The 24,703-nt window shown below is 45.8% G+C and overlaps 1 protein-coding gene across 6 annotated transcripts in view; it reads right to left on the bottom strand.

The window, feature by feature from the left end:
* LOC139577326 (sodium-dependent phosphate transporter 2-like) overlaps nt 1-24,703 on the bottom strand; it is a 139,736-nt gene that overhangs the window by 109,727 nt on the left and 5,306 nt on the right. For 4 of the 6 annotated variants that reach the window (XM_071404352.1, XM_071404347.1, XM_071404348.1 and 1 more), the window contains exon 2: nt 7,363-7,416. The exons of the other annotated variants lie outside the window; for them this stretch is intronic. The gene's annotated coding sequence lies outside the window, so the exon portion shown is untranslated. The remainder of the gene's footprint in view (nt 1-7,362; nt 7,417-24,703) is intronic. 6 annotated transcript variants of the gene reach the window in all.

Below are 24,703 nucleotides of genomic sequence, written 5' to 3'. Positions count from 1 at the left end.
TGAGAGAGAGACACTGAGAGAGAGAGACACCGACAGAGAGAGACACTGAGAGAGAGAGACACTGAGAGAGAGAGACACTGAGAGAGAGAGACACTGAGAGAGAGAGACACTGAGAGAGAGAGACACCGACAGAGAGAGACACTGAGAGAGAGAGACACCGACAGAGAGAGACACCGACAGAGAGAGAGACACTGAGAGAGAGAGACACCGAGAGAGAGAGACACCGACAGAGAGAGACACCGACAGAGAGAGAGACACCGAGAGAGAGAGACACTGAGAGAGAGAGACACCGACAGAGAGAGACACCGACAGAGAGAGACACTGAGAGAGAGAGACAGACCGAGAGAGAGAGACACTGAGAGAGAGAGACACTGAGAGAGAGAGACACCGACAGAGAGAGACACTGAGAGAGAGAGACACCGACAGAGAGAGAGACACAGAGAGAGAGAGACACTGTGAGAGAGAGACACCGACAGAGAGAGACACTGAGAGAGAGAGACACTGAGAGAGAGAGACACTGAGAGAGAGAGACACTGAGAGAGAGAGACACTGAGAGAGAGAGACACCGACAGAGAGAGAGACACTGAGAGAGAGAGACACTGAGAGAGAGAGACACCGACAGAGAGAGACACTGAGAGAGAGAGACACTGAGAGAGAGAGACACTGAGAGAGAGAGACACTGAGAGAGAGAGACACTGAGAGAGAGAGACACTGAGAGAGAGAGACACTGAGAGAGAGAGACACCGACAGAGAGAGAGACACTGAGAGAGAGACACTGAGAGAGAGAGACACCGACAGAGAGAGACACTGAGAGAGAGAGACACTGAGAGAGAGAGACACTGAGAGAGAGAGACACTGAGAGAGAGAGACACTGAGAGAGAGAGACACCGACAGAGAGAGACACTGAGAGAGAGAGACACCGACAGAGAGAGACACCGACAGAGAGAGAGACACTGAGAGAGAGAGACACTGAGAGAGAGAGACACCGACAGAGAGAGACACCGACAGAGAGAGAGACACCGAGAGAGAGAGACACTGAGAGAGAGAGACACCGACAGAGAGAGACACCGACAGAGAGAGACACTGAGAGAGAGAGACACCGACAGAGAGAGACACCGACAGAGAGAGACACTGAGAGAGAGAGACAGACCGAGAGAGAGAGACACTGAGAGAGAGAGACACTGAGAGAGAGAGACACCGACAGAGAGAGACACTGAGAGAGAGAGACACCGACAGAGAGAGAGACACTGAGAGAGAGAGACACTGAGAGAGAGAGACACCGACAGAGAGAGACACTGAGAGAGAGAGACACTGAGAGAGAGAGACACTGAGAGAGAGAGACACTGAGAGAGAGAGACACTGAGAGAGAGAGACACCGACAGAGAGAGAGACACCGAGAGAGAGAGACACTGAGAGAGAGAGACACCGACAGAGAGAGACACCGACAGAGAGAGACACTGAGAGAGAGAGACACCGACAGAGAGAGACACCGACAGAGAGAGACACTGAGAGAGAGAGACAGACCGAGAGAGAGAGACACTGAGAGAGAGAGACACTGAGAGAGAGAGACACCGACAGAGAGAGACACTGAGAGAGAGAGACACCGACAGAGAGAGAGACACTGAGAGAGAGAGACACTGAGAGAGAGAGACACCGACAGAGAGAGACACTGAGAGAGAGAGACACTGAGAGAGAGAGACACTGAGAGAGAGAGACACTGAGAGAGAGAGACACTGAGAGAGAGAGACACTGAGAGAGAGAGACACTGAGAGAGAGAGACACCGACAGAGAGAGACACTGAGAGAGAGAGACACCGACAGAGAGAGACACTGAGAGAGAGAGACACCGACAGAGAGAGACACTGAGAGAGAGAGACACCGACAGAGAGAGAGACACTGAGAGAGAGAGACACTGAGAGAGAGAGAGACACCGACAGAGAGAGACACCGACAGAGAGAGACACCGACAGAGAGAGACACTGAGAGAGAGAGACACTGAGAGAGAGAGACACTGAGAGAGAGAGACACTGAGAGAGAGAGACACCGACAGAGAGAGACACCGACAGAGAGAGACACTGAGAGAGAGAGACACTGAGAGAGAGAGACACCGACAGAGAGAGACACCGACAGAGAGAGACACTGAGAGAGAGAGACACTGAGAGAGAGAGACACCGACAGAGAGAGAGACACCGACAGAGAGAGACACTGAGAGAGAGACACCGACAGAGAGAGAGACCCCGACAGAGAGAGACACCGACAGAGAGAGACACCGACAGAGAGAGAGACACTGAGAGAGAGAGACACTGAGAGAGAGAGACACTGAGAGAGAGAGACACTGAGAGAGAGAGACACCGAGAGAGAGAGAGACAGAGAGAGACACCGACAGAGAGAGACACCGACAGAGAGAGAGACAGAGAGAGACACCGACAGAGAGAGACACTGAGAGAGAGAGACACTGAGAGAGAGAGACACCGACAGAGAGAGACACCGACAGAGAGAGAGACACCGAGAGAGAGAGAGACACCGACAGAGAGAGAGACACCGACAGAGAGAGACACCGACAGAGAGAGACACCGACAGAGAGAGACACCGACAGAGAGAGACACCGACAGAGAGAGACACCGACAGAGAGAGACACCGACAGAGAGAGACACTGAGAGAGAGAGACACCGACAGAGAGAGACACTGAGAGAGAGAGACACCGACAGAGAGAGACACTGAGAGAGAGAGACACCGACAGAGAGAGACACCGACAGAGAGAGACACCGACAGAGAGAGACACCGACAGAGAGAGACACCGACAGAGAGAGACACCGACAGAGAGAGACACTGAGAGAGAGAGACACCGACAGAGAGAGACACTGAGAGAGAGAGACACCGACAGAGAGAGACACCGACAGAGAGAGACACCGACAGAGAGAGACACCGACAGAGAGAGACACTGAGAGAGAGAGACACCGACAGAGAGAGACACCGACAGAGAGAGACACCGACAGAGAGAGAGACACTGAGAGAGAGAGACACCGACAGAGACCGAGAAAGACAGAGAGAGACACTGAGAGAGAGAGAGACACCGACAGAGAGAGACACCGACAGAGAGAGACACCGACAGAGAGAGACACCGACAGAGAGAGACACCGACAGAGAGAGACACTGAGAGAGAGAGGCACTGAGAGAGAGAGACCGACAGAGAGAGACACCGACAGAGAGAGACACTGAGAGAGAGAGACACTGAGAGAGAGAGACACTGAGAGAGAGAGAGACACTGAGAGAGAGACACCGAGAGAGAGACACTGAGAGAGAGACACTGAGAGAGAGACACCGAGAGAGAGACACTGAGAGAGAGAGACACTGAGAGAGAGACACTGAGAGAGAGACACTGAGAGAGAGACACCGAGAGAGAGACACTGAGAGAGAGAGACACTGAGAGAGAGAGACACCGACAGAGAGAGACACCGACAGAGAGAGACACCGACAGAGAGAGAGACACCGACAGAGAGAGACACCGACAGAGAGAGACACCGACAGAGAGAGAGACACCGACAGAGAGAGACACCGACAGAGAGAGAGACACCGACAGAGAGAGACACCGACAGAGAGAGAGACAGAGTCCCTCTGTAATAGGCGCGCTAATATCAGTCATTATCTTGGCACTCACTGAGGAGTAGCGTTGGCAGGACACTATGCAGCAACACACAAACAGCCATTGTGAAGTGTCGCATCCCACTCCCAAACACACACAGTCCTTTCACAGAGATTATAAGAGAGAGAGAGAGAGAAAACAAGAGGGAGAAAGGCTAGAGGCCGTTTGAGGCAAATATTTAAAAGACTGACGTTTCCTTCTTTTGAGGGTTTCAGTGAAATGGGTGATACAGACCACTTCTATGCTGTCACGGTACTGAAATTAAAATGTATTGGTCGCATACACAGATTTTCAGATATCGCCGGTGCAGCGAAATGCGTGTTTTTCTAGCTCCAACAATGCCGCAAAAAACAACAACACACAAATCTGAATTTCTAGGGGGAGGGGGGGTATCAGAACTAGCAATGTTAGAGACATATAAATGTATATAAATATACAGAGTGCATTCGGAAAGTATTCAGACCCCTTGACTTTTTCCACATTTTGCTACGTTACAGCCTTATTCTACAATGTAGTATTTAAATAAAGATTCTCAGCAATATACACACACCCCATAATAACAAAGCGAAAACAGGTTTACAAATTTTTCTAATTTAATAAAAAATCCTTATTTACATAAGTATTCAGAATATGAGACACTAAATTGAGCTCAGGTGGCATCCTGTTTCCATTGATCATCCTTGAGATGTTTCTACAACTTGGTTGGAGTCCACCTGTGGTAAATTCAATTGATTGGACATGATTTGGAAAGACACACACACGTCTATATAAAGGTCCCACAATTGACAGTGCAAGTCAGAGCAAAAACCAAGCCCTGAGGTTGAAGGAATTGTCCGTAGAGGTCCAAGACAGGATTGTGTCGACGCACAGATCTGGGGAAAGGTACCAACATATTTCTGCAGCACTGAAGGTCCCTAAGAACACAGTGGCCTCCATCGTTCTTAAATGGAAGAAGCTTGGAACCACCAAGACTCTTCCTAGAGCTGGCTGCCCGGCAAAACTGAGTAATCGAGGGAGAAGGGCCTTTTACCCGATTAGAGCTCTGGCAGAGTGACAGAGTTCCTCTGTGATGAGATGAGAGAACCTTCCAGAAGGACAACCATCTCTCCAGCACTCCACCAATCAGGCCTTTATGGTAGAGTGGCCAGATGGAAGCCATTTTTCAGTAAAAGGCACATGAAAGCCTGCTTGGAGTTCGCCAAAAGGCACCTAAAGGACTCTCAGACCATGAGAAACAAGAGTCTCTGGTCTGATGAAACCAAGATTGAACTCATTGGCCTAAATGCCAAGCGTCACGTCTGGAGGAAACCTGGCACCATCCCTACTGTGAAGCATGGTGGTCGCAGCGTCATGCTGTGGGGATGTTTTTCAGAGGCAGGGACTGGAAGACTAGTCAGGATCGAGGGAAAGTTGAACGGAGCAAAGTACAGAGAGATGCTTAATTAAACCTGCTCCAAAGTGCTCAGAACCTCAGACTGGGGCGAAGGTTCACCTCACAACAGGACAACAACTCTAAGCAGACAACAAAGACAATGCAGGAGTGGCTTCGGGACAAGTCTCTCAATATCCTTGAGTGACCCTACCAGAGTCCGGACTTGAACCTGATCGAACATCTCTGGAAAGACCTGTGCAACATTGCTCCCCATCCAACCTGAGAATAATGGGAGAAACTCCCCAAATACAGGTGTGCCAAGCTTGTAGCGTCATACCCAAGAAGACTCAATGCTGTAATCGCTGACAAAGGTGCTTCAACAAAGTACTGAGTAAAGGGTATGAATACTTATGCAAATGTGTTACTTCATTTATTTATTTATTTTATAAATTCGTAATTTTAGAGAATTTGGCAGTACATTCAATCGGCCTAACAACCGTAGACCACATGTAACCACGCCCTCCCAGGACCTCCACATCCGGCTTCTTCATCTGCGGGATTGTCTGAGACCAGCCACCCAGACAGCTGATGAAACTGGGTTTGCACAACTGAATCATTTCTGCAGAAACCGTCTCAGGGAAGCTAATCTGTGTGCTCGTCATCCTCACCAGGGTCTTGACCTGACTGCAGTTCTGGCGTCGTAACTAACTTCAGTGCACAAATGATCACCTTTCAATGCTCACCTTTTGTTGCCACTGGCAACGCTGGATAAGTGTGCTCTTCACGGATGAATCCCGGCTCAACTTTACCGGGCATATGGCGTGTATGGCGTCATGTGGGCGTGCGGTTTGCTGATGTCAACTTTGTGAACAGAGTGCCCCATGGTGGTGTTGGGGTCATGGTATGGGAAGGCATAAGCTACGGACAATGAACACAATTGCATTTTATCAATGGCAATTTGAATGCAGAGAGATACTGTGACGCGATCCTGAGGCCCATTATCGCGCCATTCATCCACCGCCATCACCTCATGTTTCAGCATGATAATGCACAGCCCCATGTCAGATCTGTACACAATTCCTGGAAGCTGAAAATGTCCCAGTTATTGGTCTGCATACTTAAACATGTCACCCATTGAGCATGTTTGGGATGCTCTGGATTGACATGTACGACATCATATTCCAGTTCCCACCAATATTCAGCAACTTCGCACAGCCATTGAAGAGGAGTGGGACAACATTCCACAGGCCATGTTCAACAGCCTGATCAACTCTATGCGAAGGTGATGTGTCACGCTGCATGAGGCAAATGGTGGCAACACCAGATACTGACTGGTTTTCTGATCCATGCCCTTACTTTTTTTTTTAAAGGTATCTGTGACCAACAGATGCATATCTGTATTCTCAGTCATGTGAAATCCGTAGATTAGGACCTAATGAATTTATTTCAATTGACTGATTTCCTTATATGAAGTGTAACTCAGTCAAATCTATTAAATGATTTCATGTTGCATTTATATTGTTGTTCAGTGTACATAGGGCAGCAGTCTCTCAGGTGCAGGGTAGAGTACCTGGTGGTAGCTGGCTAGAACAGTGACTAAGGCTAGTGGTGACTGTTGAACAATCTGATGGCCTGGAGATAGAAGCTGTTTCTCAGTCTCTCGGTCCCAGCTTTGTTGCTTTGGGGTTTTGTAACGATTTACATATCATGTAAATTTACATCATGTCATGTAAATTTACATCATTCACTATGTCATTGGCTATGAAGTGAGGATTTTCAGAGCTGTGTCCCAGATGGCACCATATTCCCTATAGTGCAAACGGACGAAAAGTAAATAGTGGACCGAAGTTTTAGTTGTTAGGATCACTGAATATTGATGAAAACGGTGATGTACTAACATGCAACGGGAAAAAAAACACACTGCTCGCGCATGTCAATAAGCGTGTGCATAGCCAGGCGCTAAAATATAACTTTGTTCTATTTGTGAAGCTTCACGCGCTGAAAGTCCCGCCTCTCCCATCTCCTCATTGGCTGTTAGGAGCATATACCCACGTGGGTGATTGAAAGATGAACTGAGGTCCACACTCCAGTCCAGTTGGTGGTGGTAACTTATTATTTTATTTTTTTTATTTAACCTTTATTTAACCAGGAAGGGCTCATTGAGATTTTAAATCTCTTTTTCAAGAGCGTCCTGGCCAAGATAGGCAGCACCAAGTCATTACAAAAATTACAGACAGACAACATGAAAAACTACAAGTAATCTAGTAAAAACCATTGAATTCACAAGAGTATAACAAAATCAAAAAACAGCAAATTTAAAAACATTGACAGGTCAGGGAATCAACGCACCTTAAAGTTGGTTGCCAACCTCCATATAAAGTCCAAAGAAGAAGAAGATGAAGCCTGAAGGAGAAGAGATTATTAGAAACCAACTCTGTTTACCTGTGGATTAATAGTTGGATTAGCAACCCAATGTTTATATCCCAGGACAAATTAGCTAGCAACAGCAAGCTACCTAGCTAAATTGCCATAAATGTTGTCGTTTTTTGACCTGTCCCCAAATTAATATAATTGATTCAGAGAGTTTGTTTTCATATTGCAACCTGCGTGTCCTGGTGTGGGTAGACAAAAATCAACATGCGCACACTCGCACGCACGCACACCCACACACAAACTCACATGACCTAATGGATTCTTTCCCATCATTCAATTACTTAACAAGCAACCACTTAGTGTCCATTCTCCATTATTGACAATGTACTTCCCAAGCTGCAGTCAATACTCATGTAAATTTTACTTTCCTTATCTACAGGAAGCTTGGAGGTCTCCCTGTTATGTTGGAATACAGAAGGAAACGTCTCCAATTCAACTTGGAATCCCTGTTGGTCATCTATGAACATTTGAACATCTTGAAGAACAATCTAGCCTTAATGGCCACGTACTCTTATAATCTCCACCCGGGCACAGTCAGAAGAGGACTGGCCACCACTTCAGAGCCTGGTTCCTCTCTAGGTTTCTTCCTACGTTCCTGGCTTTCTAGGGAGTTTTTCCTAGCCACCGTGCTTCTACACCTGCATTGCTTGCTGTTTGGGGTTTTAGGCTGGGTTTCTGTACAGCACTTTGTGACATCAGCTGATGTAAGAAGGGCTTTATAAATACATTTGATTGATTGATTGATTACGGAGCACAATGAAAACGACAGGACAGGAAACCACTGATGCTGTTAAAATGGGATGGTTTTGCAATGGACAATTCATGGATTCTATAACGGGCAATGGTGACTAGAGAAGTTAATCACATTGTCATTCTTTTCAAGTCTTTGTAGGCTTGGTGGAAGTTACAAAATGTATCTCTTGTGCCAGTATTGCTTGTTACTGTCAATGTGCAAAATCCTATTTTAGTACAGGTAGACAGCAGGCAGTCTTCAATAAATCATATGCAGAAATATGAAAATTACTACTTGCTCATTTGCACATTTTTCCTCAGGTACACCCAGGAACGGAATGGTTTTTCCATAAACAAAAGCCTGAGTTGCTAAGCAATTTTTTTTAACGAGCCAGCAAAAGACCTTCTGGTTGGACCTGCTAGTGCAGGCCTGAGCAATTATTTTCAATGGAGGGCCACATTAGAATATATTTTTTCCATCGCGGGCCAGAATCATATTACAGGATTATACATCATGTGTATGACTGTGTTGACAGATATATCTACTGTAAATCACATCCAGATATGCTACTTATTTTACTTTTTTAACATGCACAGAAATAAACCACATCCATGTTGTCCTTTTGGTAGGTATTTTCATTATTAAACATGCAATGAACGACACGGAGGGAAAAGTACACTGTGCATTCAGCAACACGGGCAGAACTCTTGTTAACGTGGGCCCTGAACACACACAGTCAGTAAACACATTGCACAAAAACACAAGAGAGAGAGCTCAACATTACATTTAAACTCCTCAATCAGTGTCGGGGAGTGAAGTCTCTGATGGGCATTGACTAGAGTAGTGAAGTCTCTGATGGGCATTGACTAGAGCAGTGAAGTCTCTGATGGGCATTGACTAGAGCAGTGAAGTCTCTGATGGGCATTGACTAGAGCAGTGAAGTCTCTGATGGGCATTGACTAGAGCAGTGAAGTCTCTGATGGGCATTGACTAGAGCAGTGAAGTCTCTGATGGGCATTGACTAGAGCAGTGAAGTCTCTGATGGGCATTGACTAGAGCAGTGAAGTCTCTGATGGGCATTGACTAGAGCAGTGAAGTCTCTGATGGGCATTGACTAGAGCAGTGAAGTCTCTGATGGGCATTGACTAGAGCAGTGAAGTCTCTGATGGGCATTGACTAGAGCAGTGAAGTCTCTGATGGGCATTGACTAGAGCAGTGAAGTCTCTGATGGGCATTGACTAGAGCAGTGAAGTCTCTGATGGGCATTGACTAGAGCAGTGAAGTCTCTGATGGGCATTGACTAGAGCAGTGAAGTCTCTGATGGGCATTGACTAGAGCAGTGAAGTCTCTGATGGGCATTGACTAGAGCAGTGAAGTCTCTGATGGGCATTGACTAGAGCAGTGAAGTCTCTGATGGGCATTGACTAGAGCAGTGAAGTCTCTGATGGGCATTGACTAGAGCAGTGAAGTCTCTGATGGGCATTGACTAGAGCAGTGAAGTCTCTGATGGGCATTGACTAGAGCAGTGAAGTCTCTGATGGGCATTGACTAGAGCAGTGAAGTCTCTGATGGGCATTGACTAGAGCAGTGAAGTCTCTGATGGGCATTGACTAGAGCAGTGAAGTCTCTGATGGGCATTGACTAGAGCAGTGAAGTCTCTGATGGGCATTGACTAGAGCAGTGAAGTCTCTGATGGGCATTGACTAGAGCAGTGAAGTCTCTGATGGGCATTGACTAGAGCAGTGAAGTCTCTGATGGGCATTGACTAGAGCAGTGAAGTCTCTGATGGGCATTGACTAGAGCAGTGAAGTCTCTGATGGGCATTGACTAGAGCAGTGAAGTCTCTGATGGGCATTGACTAGAGCAGTGAAGTCTCTGATGGGCATTGACTAGAGGAGTGAAGTCTCTGATGGGCATTGACTAGAGCAGTGAAGTCTCTGATGGGCATTGACTAGAGCAGTGAAGTCTCTGATGGGCATTGACTAGAGCAGTGAAGTCTCTGATGGGCATTGACTAGAGCAGTGAAGTCTCTGATGGGCATTGACTAGAGCAGTGAAGTCTCTGATGGGCATTGACTAGAGCAGTGAAGTCTCTGATGGGCATTGACTAGAGCAGTGAAGTCTCTGATGGGCATTGACTAGAGCAGTGAAGTCTCTGATGGGCATTGACTAGAGCAGTGAAGTCTCTGATGGGCATTGACTAGAGCAGTGAAGTCTCTGATGGGCATTGACTAGAGCAGTGAAGTCTCTGATGGGCATTGACTAGAGCAGTGAAGTCTCTGATGGGCATTGACTAGAGCAGTGAAGTCTCTGATGGGCATTGACTAGAGCAGTGAAGTCTCTGATGGGCATTGACTAGAGCAGTGAAGTCTCTGATGGACATTGACTAGAGCAGTGAAGTCTCTGATGGGCATTGACTAGAGCAGTGAAGTCTCTGATGGGCATTGACTAGAGCAGTGAAGTCTCTGATGGGCATTGACTAGAGCAGTGAAGTCTCTGATGGGCATTGACTAGAGCAGTGAAGTCTCTGATGGGCATTGACTAGAGCAGTGAAGTCTCTGATGGGCATTGACTAGAGCAGTGAAGTCTCTGATGGGCATTGACTAGAGCAGTGAAGTCTCTGATGGGCATTGACTAGAGCAGTGAAGTCTCTGATGGGCATTGACTAGAGCAGTGAAGTCTCTGATGGGCATTGACTAGAGCAGTGAAGTCTCTGATGGGCATTGACTAGAGCAGTGAAGTCTCTGATGGGCATTGACTAGAGCAGTGAAGTCTCTGATGGGCATTGACTAGAGCAGTGAAGTCTCTGATGGGCATTGACTAGAGCAGTGAAGTCTCTGATGGGCATTGACTAGAGCAGTGAAGTCTCTGATGGGCATTGACTAGAGCAGTGAAGTCTCTGATGGGCATTGACTAGAGCAGTGAAGTCTCTGATGGGCATTGACTAGAGCAGTGAAGTCTCTGATGGGCATTGACTAGAGCAGTGAAGTCTCTGATGGGCATTGACTAGAGCAGTGAAGTCTCTGATGGACATTGACTAGAGCAGTGAAGTCAGGTATAGTTTCTGACGTCGCTATGCCCAGGATTGCTGACCGTCCATAAGAGATGATCTGTGCCTTGACTTGTTATATTTAATCACTGAAAATGTCTGTTCACAATACATAGGTTGACCCAAACAGTACAAACATCTTCTGAGCATGACTCCTAATCTTTGGAAAGTTTTGTTCATCGAGAGATGCATAGAGCCTCAAGTTGCAGGTCAGTGGGAGCGTTATCCACATTAGAGGTCGACCGATTAATCGGAATGGCCGATTAATTAGGGACGATTTAAAGTTTTCATAACAATCGGAAATCGGTAATTTTGGACGCCGATTTTTCAGTTAAGAACACATTCTTATTGTCAATGACGGTCTAGGAACGATGGGTTAACTGCCTTGTTCAGGGACAGAACGACAGATTTTTACCTTGTCAGCTCAGGGATTCAATCTTGCAACCTTATGGTTAACTAGTCCAACGCTCTAACCACCTGCCTCACGAGGAGCCCGCCTGTTACACGAATGCAGTAAGACGCCAAGGTAAGTTGCTAGCTAGCATTAAACTTATCTTATAAAAAACAATCAATCAATCATAATCACTAGTTAACTACAAATGGGTTATGATATTACTAGTTTTTCTAGCGTGTCCTGCGTTGCATATAATCGATGCGGTGCGCATTCGCGAAAAAGGACTTAAGTTGCTCCAATGTGTACCTAACCATAAACATCAATGCCTTTCTTAAAATCAATACACAGAAGTATATATTTTTAAAACTGCATATTTAGCTAAAAGAAATCCAGGTTAGCAGGCAATATTAACCAGGTGAAATTGTGTCACTTCTCTTGTGTTCATTGCACGCAGAGTCAGGGTATATGCAACAGTTTGGGCCGCGTGGCTCATTGCGAACTAATTTGCCAGAATTTTACGTAATTATGACATAACATTGAAGGTTGTGCAATGTAACAGGAATATTTTGACTTATGGATGCCACCCGTTAAGATAAAATACGGAACGTTTCCTTATTTCACTGAAAGAATAAACGTTTTGTTTTCGAGATGGTAGTTTCCGGATTCGACCATATTAATGACCTAAGGCTCGTATTTCTGTGTGTTATTATGTTATAATTAAGTCTATGATTTGATAGAGCAGTCTGACTGAGCGATGGTAGGCACCAGCAGGCTCGTAAGCATTCATTCAAACAGCACTTTCGTGCGTTTTGCCAGCAGTCAGCAGCAGTCAAGCATTGCGCCGTTTATGACTTCAAGCCTATCAACTCCCGAGATTAGGCTGGTGTAACCAATGTGAAATGGCTAGCTAGTTAGCGGGGTGCGCGCTAATAGCGTTTCAAACGTCTCGCTCTGAGACTTGGAGTAGTTGTTCCCCTTGATCTGCATGGGTAACGCTGCTTCGAGGGTGGCTGTTGTCGATGTGTTCCTGGTTCGAGCCCAGGTAGCGGCGAGGAGAGGGATGGAAGCTATACTGTTACACTGGCAATACTAAAGTGCCTATAAGAACATCCAATAGTCAAAGGTATATGAAATACAAATCGTATAGAGAGAAATAGTCCTATAATTCCTATAATAACTACAACCTAAAACTTCTTACCTGGGAATATTGAAGTAAAAGGAACCACCAGCTTTCATATGTTCTCATGTTCTGAGCAAGGAACTTAAACGTTAGCTTTTTTACATGGCACATATTGCACTTTTACTTTCTTCTCCAACACTTTGTTTTTGCATTATTTAAACCAAACTCTACATGTTTCATTATTTATTTGAGGCTAAATTGATTTTATTGATGTATTATATTAAGTTAAAATAAGTGTTCATTCAGTATTGTTGTAATTGTCATTATTACAAATAAATAAATAAAAATTGGCCGATTAATCGGTATCGGCTTTTTTGGTCCTCCAATAATCGGTATCGGTATCAGCTTGAAAAATCATAATCGGTCGACCTCTAATCCACACTGAAGGTGAAAGGAGAGGAAACCAACAACATGTCATTTTCCAACACTTTGAAATCCTCAAAACGATGAGAAAACTCACTGTTCAAAGCAGCAGTGATGTATACTTCTCCCTCTGGTCATCTGATAGGGAACAGACTAGTAGTGTTGGGAGGTGGATGTATACTTCTCCCACTGGTCATCTGATAGGGAACAGACTAGTAGTGTTGGGAGGTGGATGTATACTTCTCCCTCTGGTCATCTGATAGGGAACAGACTAGTAGTGTTGGGAGGTGGATGTATACTTCTCCCTCTGGTCATCTGATAGGGAACAGACTAGTAGTGTTGGGAGGTGGATGTATACTTCTCCATCTGGTCATCTGATAGGGAACAGACTAGTAGTGTTGGGAGGTGGATGTATACTTCTCCATCTGGTCATCTGATAGGGAACAGACTAGTAGTGTTGGGAGGTGGATGTATACTTCTCCCTCTGGTCATCTGATAGGGAACAGACTAGTAGTGTTGGGAGGTGGATGTATACTTCTCCCTCTGGTCATCTGATAGGGAACAGACTAGTAGTGTTGGGAGGTGGATGTATACTTCTCCTGCTGGTCATCTGATAGGGAACAGACTAGTAGTGTTGGGAGGTGGATGTATACTTCTCCCTCTGGTCATCTGATAGGGAACAGACTAGTAGTGTTGGGAGGTGGATGTATACTTCTCCCACTGGTCAACTGATAGGGAACAGACTAGTAGTGTTGGGAGGTGGATGTATACTTCTCCATCTGGTCATCTGATAGGGAACAGACTAGTAGTGTTGGGAGGTGGATGTATACTTCTCCATCTGGTCATCTGATAGGGAACAGACTAGTAGTGTTGGGAGGTGGATGTATACTTCTCCCACTGGTCATCTGATAGGGAACAGACTAGTAGTGTTGGGAGGTGGATGTATACTTCTCCCACTGGTCATCTGATAGGGAACAGACTAGTAGTGTTGGGAGGTGGATGTATACGTCTCCCGCTGGTCATCTGATAGGGAACAGACTAGTAGTGTTGGGAGGTGGATGTATACTTCTCCCTCTGGTCATCTGATAGGGAACAGACTAGTAGTGTTGGGAGGTGGGTGTATACGTCTCCCGCTGGTCATCTGATAGGGAACAGACTAGTAGTGTTGGGAGGTGGATGTATACTTCTCCATCTGGTCATCTGACAGGGAACAGACTAGTAGTGTTGGGAGGTGGATGTATACTTCTCCCTCTGGTCATCTGATAGGGAACAGACTAGTAGTGTTGGGAGGTGGGTGTATACGTCTCCCGCTGGTCATCTGATAGGGAACAGACTAGTAGTGTTGGGGGGTGGGTGTATACGTCTCCCTCTGGTCATCTGACAGGGAACAGACTAGTAGTGTTGGGAGGTGGATGTATACTTCTCCCTCTGGTCATCTGACAGGGAACAGACTAGTAGCGTTGGGAGGTGGATGTATACTTCTCCCTCTGGTCATCTGATAGGGAACAGACTAGTAGTGTTGGGAGGTGGATGTATACTTCTCCTGCTGGTCATCTGAAAGGGAACAGACTAGTAGTGTTGGGATGTGGATGTATACTTCTCCCGCTGGTCATCTGATAGGGAACAGACTAGTAGTGTTGGGAGGTGGATGTATACTTCTCCCACTGGTCATCTGATAGAGAACAGACTAGTAGTGTTGGGAGGTGGATGTATACTTCTCCATCTGGTCATCTGATAGGGAACAGACTAGTAGTGTTGGGAGGTGGATGTATACTTCTCCCACTGGTCATCTGATAGGGAACAGACTAGTAGTGTTGGGAGGTGGATGTATACTTCTCCTGCTGGTCATCTGATAGGGAACAGACTAGTAGTGTTGGGAGGTGGATGTATACTTCTCCTGCTGGTCATCTGATAGGGAACAGACTAGTAGTGTTGGGAGGTGGATGTATACTTCTCCTGCTGGTCATCTGATAGGGAACAGACTAGTAGTGTTGGGAGGTGGATGTATACGTCTCCTGCTGGTCATCTGATAGGGAACAGACTAGTAGTGTTGGGAGGTGGATGTATACTTCTCCTGCTGGTCATCTGACAGGGAACAGACTAGTAGTGTTGGGAGGTGGATGTATACTTCTCCCTCTGGTCATCTGATAGGGAACAGACTAGTAGTGTTGGGAGGTGGATGTATACGTCTCCCGCTGGTCATCTGACAGGGAACAGACTAGTAGTGTTGGGAGGTGGATGTATACTTCTCCCACTAGTCATCTGATAGGGAACAGACTAGTAGTGTTGGAAGGTGGATGTATACGTCTCCCGCTGGTCATCTGATAGGGAACAGACTAGTAGTATTGGGAGGTGGATGTATACTTCTCCCACTAGTCATCTGATAGGGAACAGACTAGTAGTGTTGGAAGGTGGATGTATACTTCTCCTGCTGGTCATCTGATAGGGAACAGACTAGTAGTGTTGGGAGGTGGATGTATACTTCTCCCACTAGTCATCTGATAGGGAACAGACTAGTAGTGTTGGGAGGTGGATGTATACTTCTCCCACTAGTCATCTGATAGGGAACAGACTAGTGGTGTTGGGAGGTGGATGTATACTTCTCCCTCTGGTCATCTGATAGGGAACAGACTAGTAGTGTTGGGAGGTGGGTGTATACTTCTCCCTCTGGTCATCTGATAGGGAACAGACTAGTAGTGTTGGGAGGTGGGTGTATACGTCTCCCGCTGGTCATCTGACAGGGAACAGACTAGTAGTGTTGGGAGGTGGATGTATACTTCTCCCTCTGGTCATCTGATAGGGAACAGACTAGTAGTGTTGGAAGGTGGATGTATACTTCTCCCTCTGGTCATCTGATAGGGAACAGACTAGTAGTGTTGGAAGGTGGATGTATACTTCTCCCTCTGGTCATCTGATAGGGAACAGACTAGTAGTGTTGGAAGGTGGATGTATACTTCTCCCTCTGGTCATCTGATAGGGAACAGACTAGTAGTGTTGGGAGGTGGATATATACTTCTCCTGCTGGTCATCTGATAGGGAACAGACTAGTGGTGTTGGGAGGTGGATGTATACTTCTCCCTCTGGTCATCTGATAGGGAACAGACTAGTAGGAAGGTGGGTGTATACGTCTCCCGCTGGTCATCTGATAGGGAACAGACTAGTAGTGTTGGGAGGTGGATGTATACTTCTCCCTCTGGTCATCTGATAGGGAACAGACTAGTAGGAAGGTGGATGTATACTTCTCCCTCTGGTCATCTGATAGGGAACAGACTAGTAGTGTTGGGAGGTGGATGTATACTTCTCCCGCTGGTCATCTGACAGGGAACAGACTAGTAGTGTTGGGAGGTGGATGTATACTTCTCCTGCTGGTCATCTGATAGGGAACAGACTAGTAGTGTTGGGAGGTGGATGTATACTTCTCCCTCTGGTCATCTGATAGGGAACAGACTAGTAGTGTTGGGAGGTGGATGTATACTTCTCCCCGCTGGTCATCTGACAGGGAACAGACTAGTAGTGTTGGGAGGTGGATGTATACTTCTCCCCGCTGGTCATCTGACAGGGAACAGACTAGTAGTGTTGGGAGGTGGATGTATACTTCTCCTGCTGGTCATCTGATAGGGAACAGACTAGTAGTGTTGGGAGGTGGATGTATACTTCTCCTGCTGGTCATCTGATAGGGAACAGACTAGTAGGAAGGTGGGTGTATACTTCTCCTGCTGGTCATCTGACAGGGAACAGACTAGTAGTGTTGGGAGGTGGATGTATACTTCTCCCCGCTGGTCATCTGACAGGGAACAGACTAGTAGTGTTGGGAGGTGGATGTATACTTCTCCCCGCTGGTCATCTGACAGGGAACAGACTAGTAGTGTTGGGAGGTGGATGTATACTTCTCCTGCTGGTCATCTGATAGGGAACAGACTAGTAGGAAGGTGGGTGTATACTTCTCCTGCTGGTCATCTGATAGGGAACAGACTAGTAGTGTTGGGAGGTGGATGTATACGTCTCCCGCTGGTCTTCTGATAGGGAACAGACTAGTAGTGTTGGGAGGTGGATGTATACGTCTCCCGCTGGTCATCTGATAGGGAACAGACTAGTAGTGTCGGAAGGTGGATGTATACGTCTCCCACTGGTCATCTGATAGGGAACAGACTAGTAGTGTTGGGAGGTGGATGTATACTTCTCCTGCTGGTCATCTGATAGGGAACAGACTAGTAGTGTTGGGAGGTGGATGTATACGTCTCCTGCTGGTCATCTGATAGGGAACAGACTAGTAGTGTTGGGAGGTGGATGTATACTTCTCCCACTGGTCATCTGATAGGGAACAGACTAGTAGTGTTGGGAGGTGGATGTATACTTCTCCCACTAGTCATCTGATAGGGAACAGACTAGTAGGAAGGTGGATGTATACTTCTCCTGCTGGTCATCTGATAGGGAACAGACTAGTAGTGTTGGGAGGTGGATGTATACTTCTCCTGCTGGTCATCTGATAGGGAACAGACTAGTAGTGTTGGGAGGTGGATGTATACTTCTCCTGCTGGTCATCTGACAGGGAACAGACTAGTAGTGTTGGGAGGTGGATGTATACTTCTCCTGCTGGTCATCTGACAGGGAACAGACTAGTAGTGTTGGGAGGTGGATGTATACTTCTCCCTCTGGTCATCTGATAGGGAACAGACTAGTAGGGAGGTGGATGTATACTTCTCCTGCTGGTCATCTGATAGGGAACAGACTAGTAGTGTTGGGAGGTAGATGTATACTTCTCCATCTGGTCATCTGATAGGGAACAGACTAGTAGTGTTGGAAGGTGGATGTATACTTCTCCCGCTGGTCATCTGATAGGGAACAGACTAGTAGTGTTGGAAGGTGGATGTATACTTCTCCCGCTGGTCATCTGACAGGGAACAGACTAGTAGTGTTGGGAGGTGGATGTATACTTCTCCCGCTGGTCATCTGATAGGGAACAGACTAGTAGTGTTGGAAGGTGGATGTATACTTCTCCCGCTGGTCATCTGATAGGGAACAGACTAGTAGTGTTGGAAGGTGGATGTATACTTCTCCCGCTGGTCATCTGATAAGGAACAGACTAGTAGTGTTGGGAGGTGGATGTATACTTCTCCCGCTGGTCATCTGACAGGGAACAGACTAGTAGTGTTGGGAGGTGGATGTATACTTCTCCTGCTGGTCATCTGATAGGGAACAGACTAGTAGTGTTGGGAGGTGGATGTATACTTCTCCCTCTGGTCATCTGATAGGGAACAGACTAGTAGTGTTGGGAGGTGGATGAGATTGTTGGCTTCTACTTGACGGGTCAGGAGGAGTAATATTCCCTTGAAGGCTTTAACAAGGCTGTACATCTGATGTGCAAAAAGGCCTTTCCCTTGGAGTTTGGAATTCAGTTCATTCATGAGGGCCATGATGTCCACGGTGAAGGCAAAATCAGCCAACCATTCTTTATCTTGCAGTTGAGGGAAATACACATATTTTACTTTCATTTTCAAAAACTCAGCAATCTCTAACTTCCGGTCCCACACCCTTTACTCACCTTCCCCAAACTCAGCCTTCTCACGTTTGTGTGGTAGGGGAGATCTGCACCTTCCCTAAACTCAGCCTTCTCACGTTTGTGTGGTCAGGGAGATCTGCATGACCCGACTCTGTCTCTTCCAACAGTGAAACTGCCTGTGGTTTAATAAAGATTTTGCTCTTATGAAGTTTACCACTTTAGTGACTGTATCCACAACATGGCTCATTTTCAGAAACACATTTACAGAGCACCTCTTGATGAATAATACAATGCAGGAAAATAATTTTCTGATCTGGGTTCAGCTCAGCTACTTGATCTTGTATCCTTTTCAAAAGGACAACGTTTTTTTCCTGTCAAGTCTGGGCAGCCATCAGTGGTCACACTGAATAACTTTTCAAAAAATCGCTTTGCCACACACGTATATGAACCTCCTCCAATAAATCTTTCCCTGTGGTTGTGCTCTTCATTGACTGCACAGAAGCAAACTCCTCTGTAATTTCAAAGTCTGGGGTTATGCCCTCGTAAGAACATCAACAACTGCACCGTGTCACGTGACTCACTGCTCTCATCCAGGGTGAACGAGAAATAGGTGAAATCCTTGACTTTGTCTTTCAACTGTTGTTCCATATTCTCTGCGATGTCCACGACACGCCGTGTCACTGTTCGTCTTGACAGGGAAACATTTTCAAACAGCTCTTTCTTGTCGGGGCAAAGTATTGCTGCAGATGTTAAGCAATTTTGCGGGGACGGTATATAACTAGCTTTCGCAATTCCGTCGATTGCTGAATGTAGTTTTGTGAAATGTCCTTGCTGCTTTTGCAACTGAGAAAGCAACTATTTAGTTGCACTTGTCCTCTGCTCAGAAGACATATTCCTATATTTCTCTGCATGCTTCGTCTGTAAGTGTCGGGACAAGTTGTAGTCTTTCAAGACAGCGATGCTCTCTTTGCCCACTAAGCACAGAGCTTTCCCCGATACGTCAATAAATAAATATGTCGATGTCCACTCTTGCTGGAACACCCTACATTCATTGTCTACTTTCCTTTTCTTTTAAATCTTTGAAAAACTTTTTTTTCCTTCACTATTTCTAGCTAGCTACTATTTGTAACTGTGTGTGTCAACCTGTCAGTCACCGTCTGTCCTCGTGTAGTTGTTATTTATACGTGCCTTCAACAAAAAAAAGGTCCCACGAGCGGTGGGATTTAAATCATTACACAAAGGCGAGTGTTCACTGGGCTTTTAATTTGAATAACAAATACGATTTTCAAAACTTTACTAATCGCAAATTCTTTGAGGTGTGAGCATGATTCCGCATGGCCGTATTGAATCAGGTAGCGGGGCCGTATACGGCCCCCCGGGCCGGGCCTTTGCCCCAGGCCTGTGCTAGAGCGTGTGCTGAAAAGATGGGAGGACAAGACAGTGGTGTGCAAAAGATCCGCTCTCCCACACTTGGTGACTAACTGAATGACAGCAGGTTGGAGGGCAACCTGCCTGTAGCCCTGTTGAACTAGGGGAAACACTGGTGACAGAGAGCTGTGACCTCTGAAGTGCAGAGAGTGGAAAGAGAGAGAGCAACAGAGAGAGAGAGAGAGAGAGAGAGAGAGAGAGAGAGAGAGAGAGAGAGAGAGAGAGAGAGAGAGAGAGAGAGAGAGAGAGAGAGAGAGAGAGAGAGAAACAGAAACAGAGAGAGAAACAGAGAGAAACAGAGAGAGAGAAACAGAGAGAGAGAGAACTTTAAACTGGACTTTAAAATGTGGGACAAACATCCAATTGAAACCCTACATGCAGAATTCTGTCGGAAAATCCTACAAGTCCAGAGAAATACACCAACTAATGCATGTAGGGCAGAATTGGGCCGCTTTCCAGTAATAATGAAAATACAGAAAAGATCATTAAAATTTTGGCTACATCTAAATTCAAGTCCAAATTCGAGTCTGCAATTTAAAGCACTTCAAACCCAAGAGCTGAGCCCAGAAACGAGCCCTCTCAGTCAGCTGGTGTTGGACCTAACCAACCAAGCTGACACCAGCACTGCTTCAAAAGAAAGAATTCCAATAAACAAAATCATGAACCAATCAAAGGACTCATATATACAACATTGGAAAAACGAAACCAAATCCCAAAGCCGACTAAATTGCTATCTGACCCTAAACAGAGAATATGAATTGGCTGAATATCTCTACTCTGTCAGAGATTCGAAGCAGAGACAGATCCTTACCAAGTACAGGCTGAGTGACCACCGATTGGCAATAGAAACCGGCAGACATAAAAAGACATGGCTACCCAAAGAGGAGCGTGTATGTGGTCACTGCACGACAGGGGAGGTAGAAACAGAGATGCACTTTCTCCTTTACTGTGATAAATATTCCTCACCAAGAGATTCATTATTCACAGAAATGACTACATTTATTCCAAATTTTAACTTATTAAACCCAGAGGAAAAACTAAAAATACTCATGGGCGAAGGAGCAATGGCTCCTCTTGCAGCCAAATATGTATTTACCTGCCATAGCCTGAGGGACACTGAATAATAACATCTGCATAGTAAGCAGTAACTTACTTATTATGACTGTTATTGTTTTTACTGTTATTGTTATTAGTATTATTATTGTTGTTTATCATTCCAAATAGTAATGGTATGGGTGGTAATGGTAATGATAGCAGTTTAATGATGGTGGTGGTGGTAGTGGTGCATTACACCATACATAACATTCGACTATTGACTGTTACCATTTTATTGTTACTATTTTTATATTTAATTTTGTATTATTATTTACTGCCATTCTATATTATTATTTGTCATTGTTTTAATTGTATTACAATGTATATTGTATACATTGTTGCTTTGGCAATATTGACACAATGTTTTTCATGCCAATAAAGCAGCTTGAATTTGAATTTGAATTTGAGAGAAACAGAGAGAGAGAGAAACAGAGAGAGAAACAGAGAGAGAAACAGAGAGAAACAGAGAGAGAGAGAGAGAGAAACAGAGAGAGAGAGAGAAACAGAGAGAAACAGAGAGAGAGAGAGAAACAGAGAGAAACAGAGAGAGAGAAAGAGGAAAGGGAGCGTGAGAAAAGAAGCCTTCATAAAGTTAGCATAAGTGTGAAACTACTATAAACTACAAAAGTATGTGGACACATGCTCATAGAAAATCTAATTTAAAAAATGGAGTTGGTCGCCTTTGCTGCTATAACAGCCTCCACTCTTCTGGGAAGGCTTTCCACTAGATGTTGTAACAATGCTGCTATAACAGCCTCCACTCTTCTGGGAAGGCTTTCCACTAGATGTTGGAACATTGCTGCTGTAACAGCCTCCACTCTTCTGGGAAGGCTTTCCACTAGATGTTGGAACATTGCTGCTGTAACAGCCTCCACTCTTCTGGGAAGGCTTTCCACTAGATGTTGGAACATTGCTGCTATAACAGCCTCCACTCTTCTGGGAAGGCTTTCCACTAGATGTTGGAACAATGCTGCTATAACAGCCTCTACTCTTCTGGGAAGGCTTTCCACTAGATGTTGGAACATTGCTGCTACAACAGCCTCCACTCTTCTGGGAAGGCTTTCCACGAGATGTTGGAACATTGCTGCTGTAACAGCCTCCACTCTTCTGGGAAGGCTTTCCACTAGATGTTGGAACATTGCTGCTATAACAGCCTCCACTCTTCTGGGAAGGCTTTCCACGAGATGTTGGAACATTGCTGCTGTAACAGCCTCCACTCTTCTGGGAAGGCTTTCCACTAGATGTTGGAACATTGCTGCTGTAACAGCCTCCACTCTTCTGGGAAGGCTTTCCACTAGATGTTGGAACATTTCTGCTGTAACAGCCTCCACTCTTCTGGGAAGGCTTTCCACTAGATGTTGGAACATTGCTGCTATAACAGCCTCCACTCTTCTGGGAAGGCTTTCCACGAGATGTTGGAACATTGCTGCTATAACAGCCTCCACTCTTCTGGGAAGGCTTTCCACTAGATGTTGGAACATTGCTGCTATAACAGCCTCCACTCTTCTGGGAAGGCTTTCCACTAGATGTTGGAACATTTCTGCTGTAACAGCCTCCACTCTTCTGGGAAGGCTTTCCACTAGATGTTGGAACATTGCTGCTATAACAGCCTCCACTCTTCTGGGAAGGCTTTCCACGAGATGTTGGAACATTGCTGCTATAACAGCCTCCACTCTTCTGGGAAGGCTTTCCACTAGATGTTGGAACATTGCTGCTATAACAGCCTCCACTCTTCTGGGAAGGCTTTCCACTAGATGTTGGAACATTGCTGCTATAACAGCCTCCACTCTTCTGGGAAGGCTTTCCACGAGATGTTGGAACATTGCTGCTATAACAGCCTCCACTCTTCTGGGAAGGTTTTCCACTAGATGTTGGAACATTGCTGCTATAACAGCCTCCACTCTTCTGGGAAGGTTTTCCACTAGATGTTGGAACATTGTTGCTATAACAGCCTCCACTCTTCTGGGAAGGTTTTCCACTAGATGATGGAACATTGTTGCTATAACAGCCTCCACTCTTCTGGGAAGGTTTTCCACTAGATGTTGGAACATTGTTGCTATAACAGCCTCCACTCTTCTGGGAAGGTTTTCCACTAGATGTTGGAACATTGCTGCTATAACAGCCTCCACTCTTCTGGGAAGGCTTTCCACTAGATGTTGGAACATTGCTGCTATAACAGCCTCCACTCTTCTGGGAAGGCTTTCCACTAGATGTTGGAACATTGCTGCTATAACAGCCTCCACTCTTCTGGGAAGACTTTCTACTAGATGTTGGAACATTGCTGCTATAACAGCCTCCACTCTTCTGGGAAGGTTTTCCACTAGATGTTGGAACATTGCTGCTATAACAGCCTCCACTCTTCTGGGAAGGCTTTCCACTAGATGTTGGAACATTGCTGCTATAACAGCCTCCACTCTTCTGGGAAGGCTTTCCACTAGATGTTGGAACATTGCTGCTATAACAGCCTCCACTCTTCTGGGAAGACTTTCCACTAGATGATGGAACATTACTGCTATAACAGCCTCCACTCTTCTGGGAAGGTTTTCCACTAGATGATGGAACATTGCTGCTATAACAGCCTCCACTCTTCTGGGAAGGCTTTCCACTAGATGTTGGGACATTGCTGCTATAACAGCCTCCACTCTTCTGGGAAGACTTTCCACTAGATGATGGAACATTACTGCTATAACAGCCTCCACTCTTCTGGGAAGGTTTTCCACTAGATGATGGAACATTACTGCTATAACAGCCTCCACTCTTCTGGGAAGGCTTTCCACTAGATGTTGGAACATTGCTGCTATAACAGCCTCCACTCTTCTGGGAAGGCTTTCCACGAGATGTTGGAACATTGCTGCTATAACAGCCTCCACTCTTCTGGGAAGGTTTTCCACTAGATGTTGGAACATTGTTGCTATAACAGCCTCCACTCTTCTGGGAAGGTTTTCCACTAGATGATGGAACATTGTTGCTATAACAGCCTCCACTCTTCTGGGAAGGTTTTCCACTAGATGTTGGAACATTGTTGCTATAACAGCCTCCACTCTTCTGGGAAGGTTTTCCACTAGATGTTGGAACATTGCTGCTATAACAGCCTCCACTCTTCTGGGAAGGCTTTCCACTAGATGTTGGAACATTGCTGCTATAACAGCCTCCACTCTTCTGGGAAGGCTTTCCACTAGATGTTGGAACATTGCTGCTATAACAGCCTCCACTCTTCTGGGAAGACTTTCTACTAGATGTTGGAACATTGCTGCTATAACAGCCTCCACTCTTCTGGGAAGGTTTTCCACTAGATGTTGGAACATTGCTGCTATAACAGCCTCCACTCTTCTGGGAAGGCTTTCCACTAGATGTTGGAACATTGCTGCTATAACAGCCTCCACTCTTCTGGGAAGGCTTTCCACTAGATGTTGGAACATTGCTGCTATAACAGCCTCCACTCTTTTGGGAAGACTTTCCACTAGATGATGGAACATTACTGCTATAACAGCCTCCACTCTTCTGGGAAGGTTTTCC

The sequence above is a fragment of the Salvelinus alpinus genome, chromosome 5 (genome assembly GCF_045679555.1).
Source record: "Salvelinus alpinus chromosome 5, SLU_Salpinus.1, whole genome shotgun sequence".
NCBI lineage: Eukaryota > Metazoa > Chordata > Actinopteri > Salmoniformes > Salmonidae > Salvelinus > Salvelinus alpinus.
The sequence above is the reverse complement of the archived record's forward strand: the minus strand, read 5'-3'. Positions and strand labels throughout refer to the sequence as shown.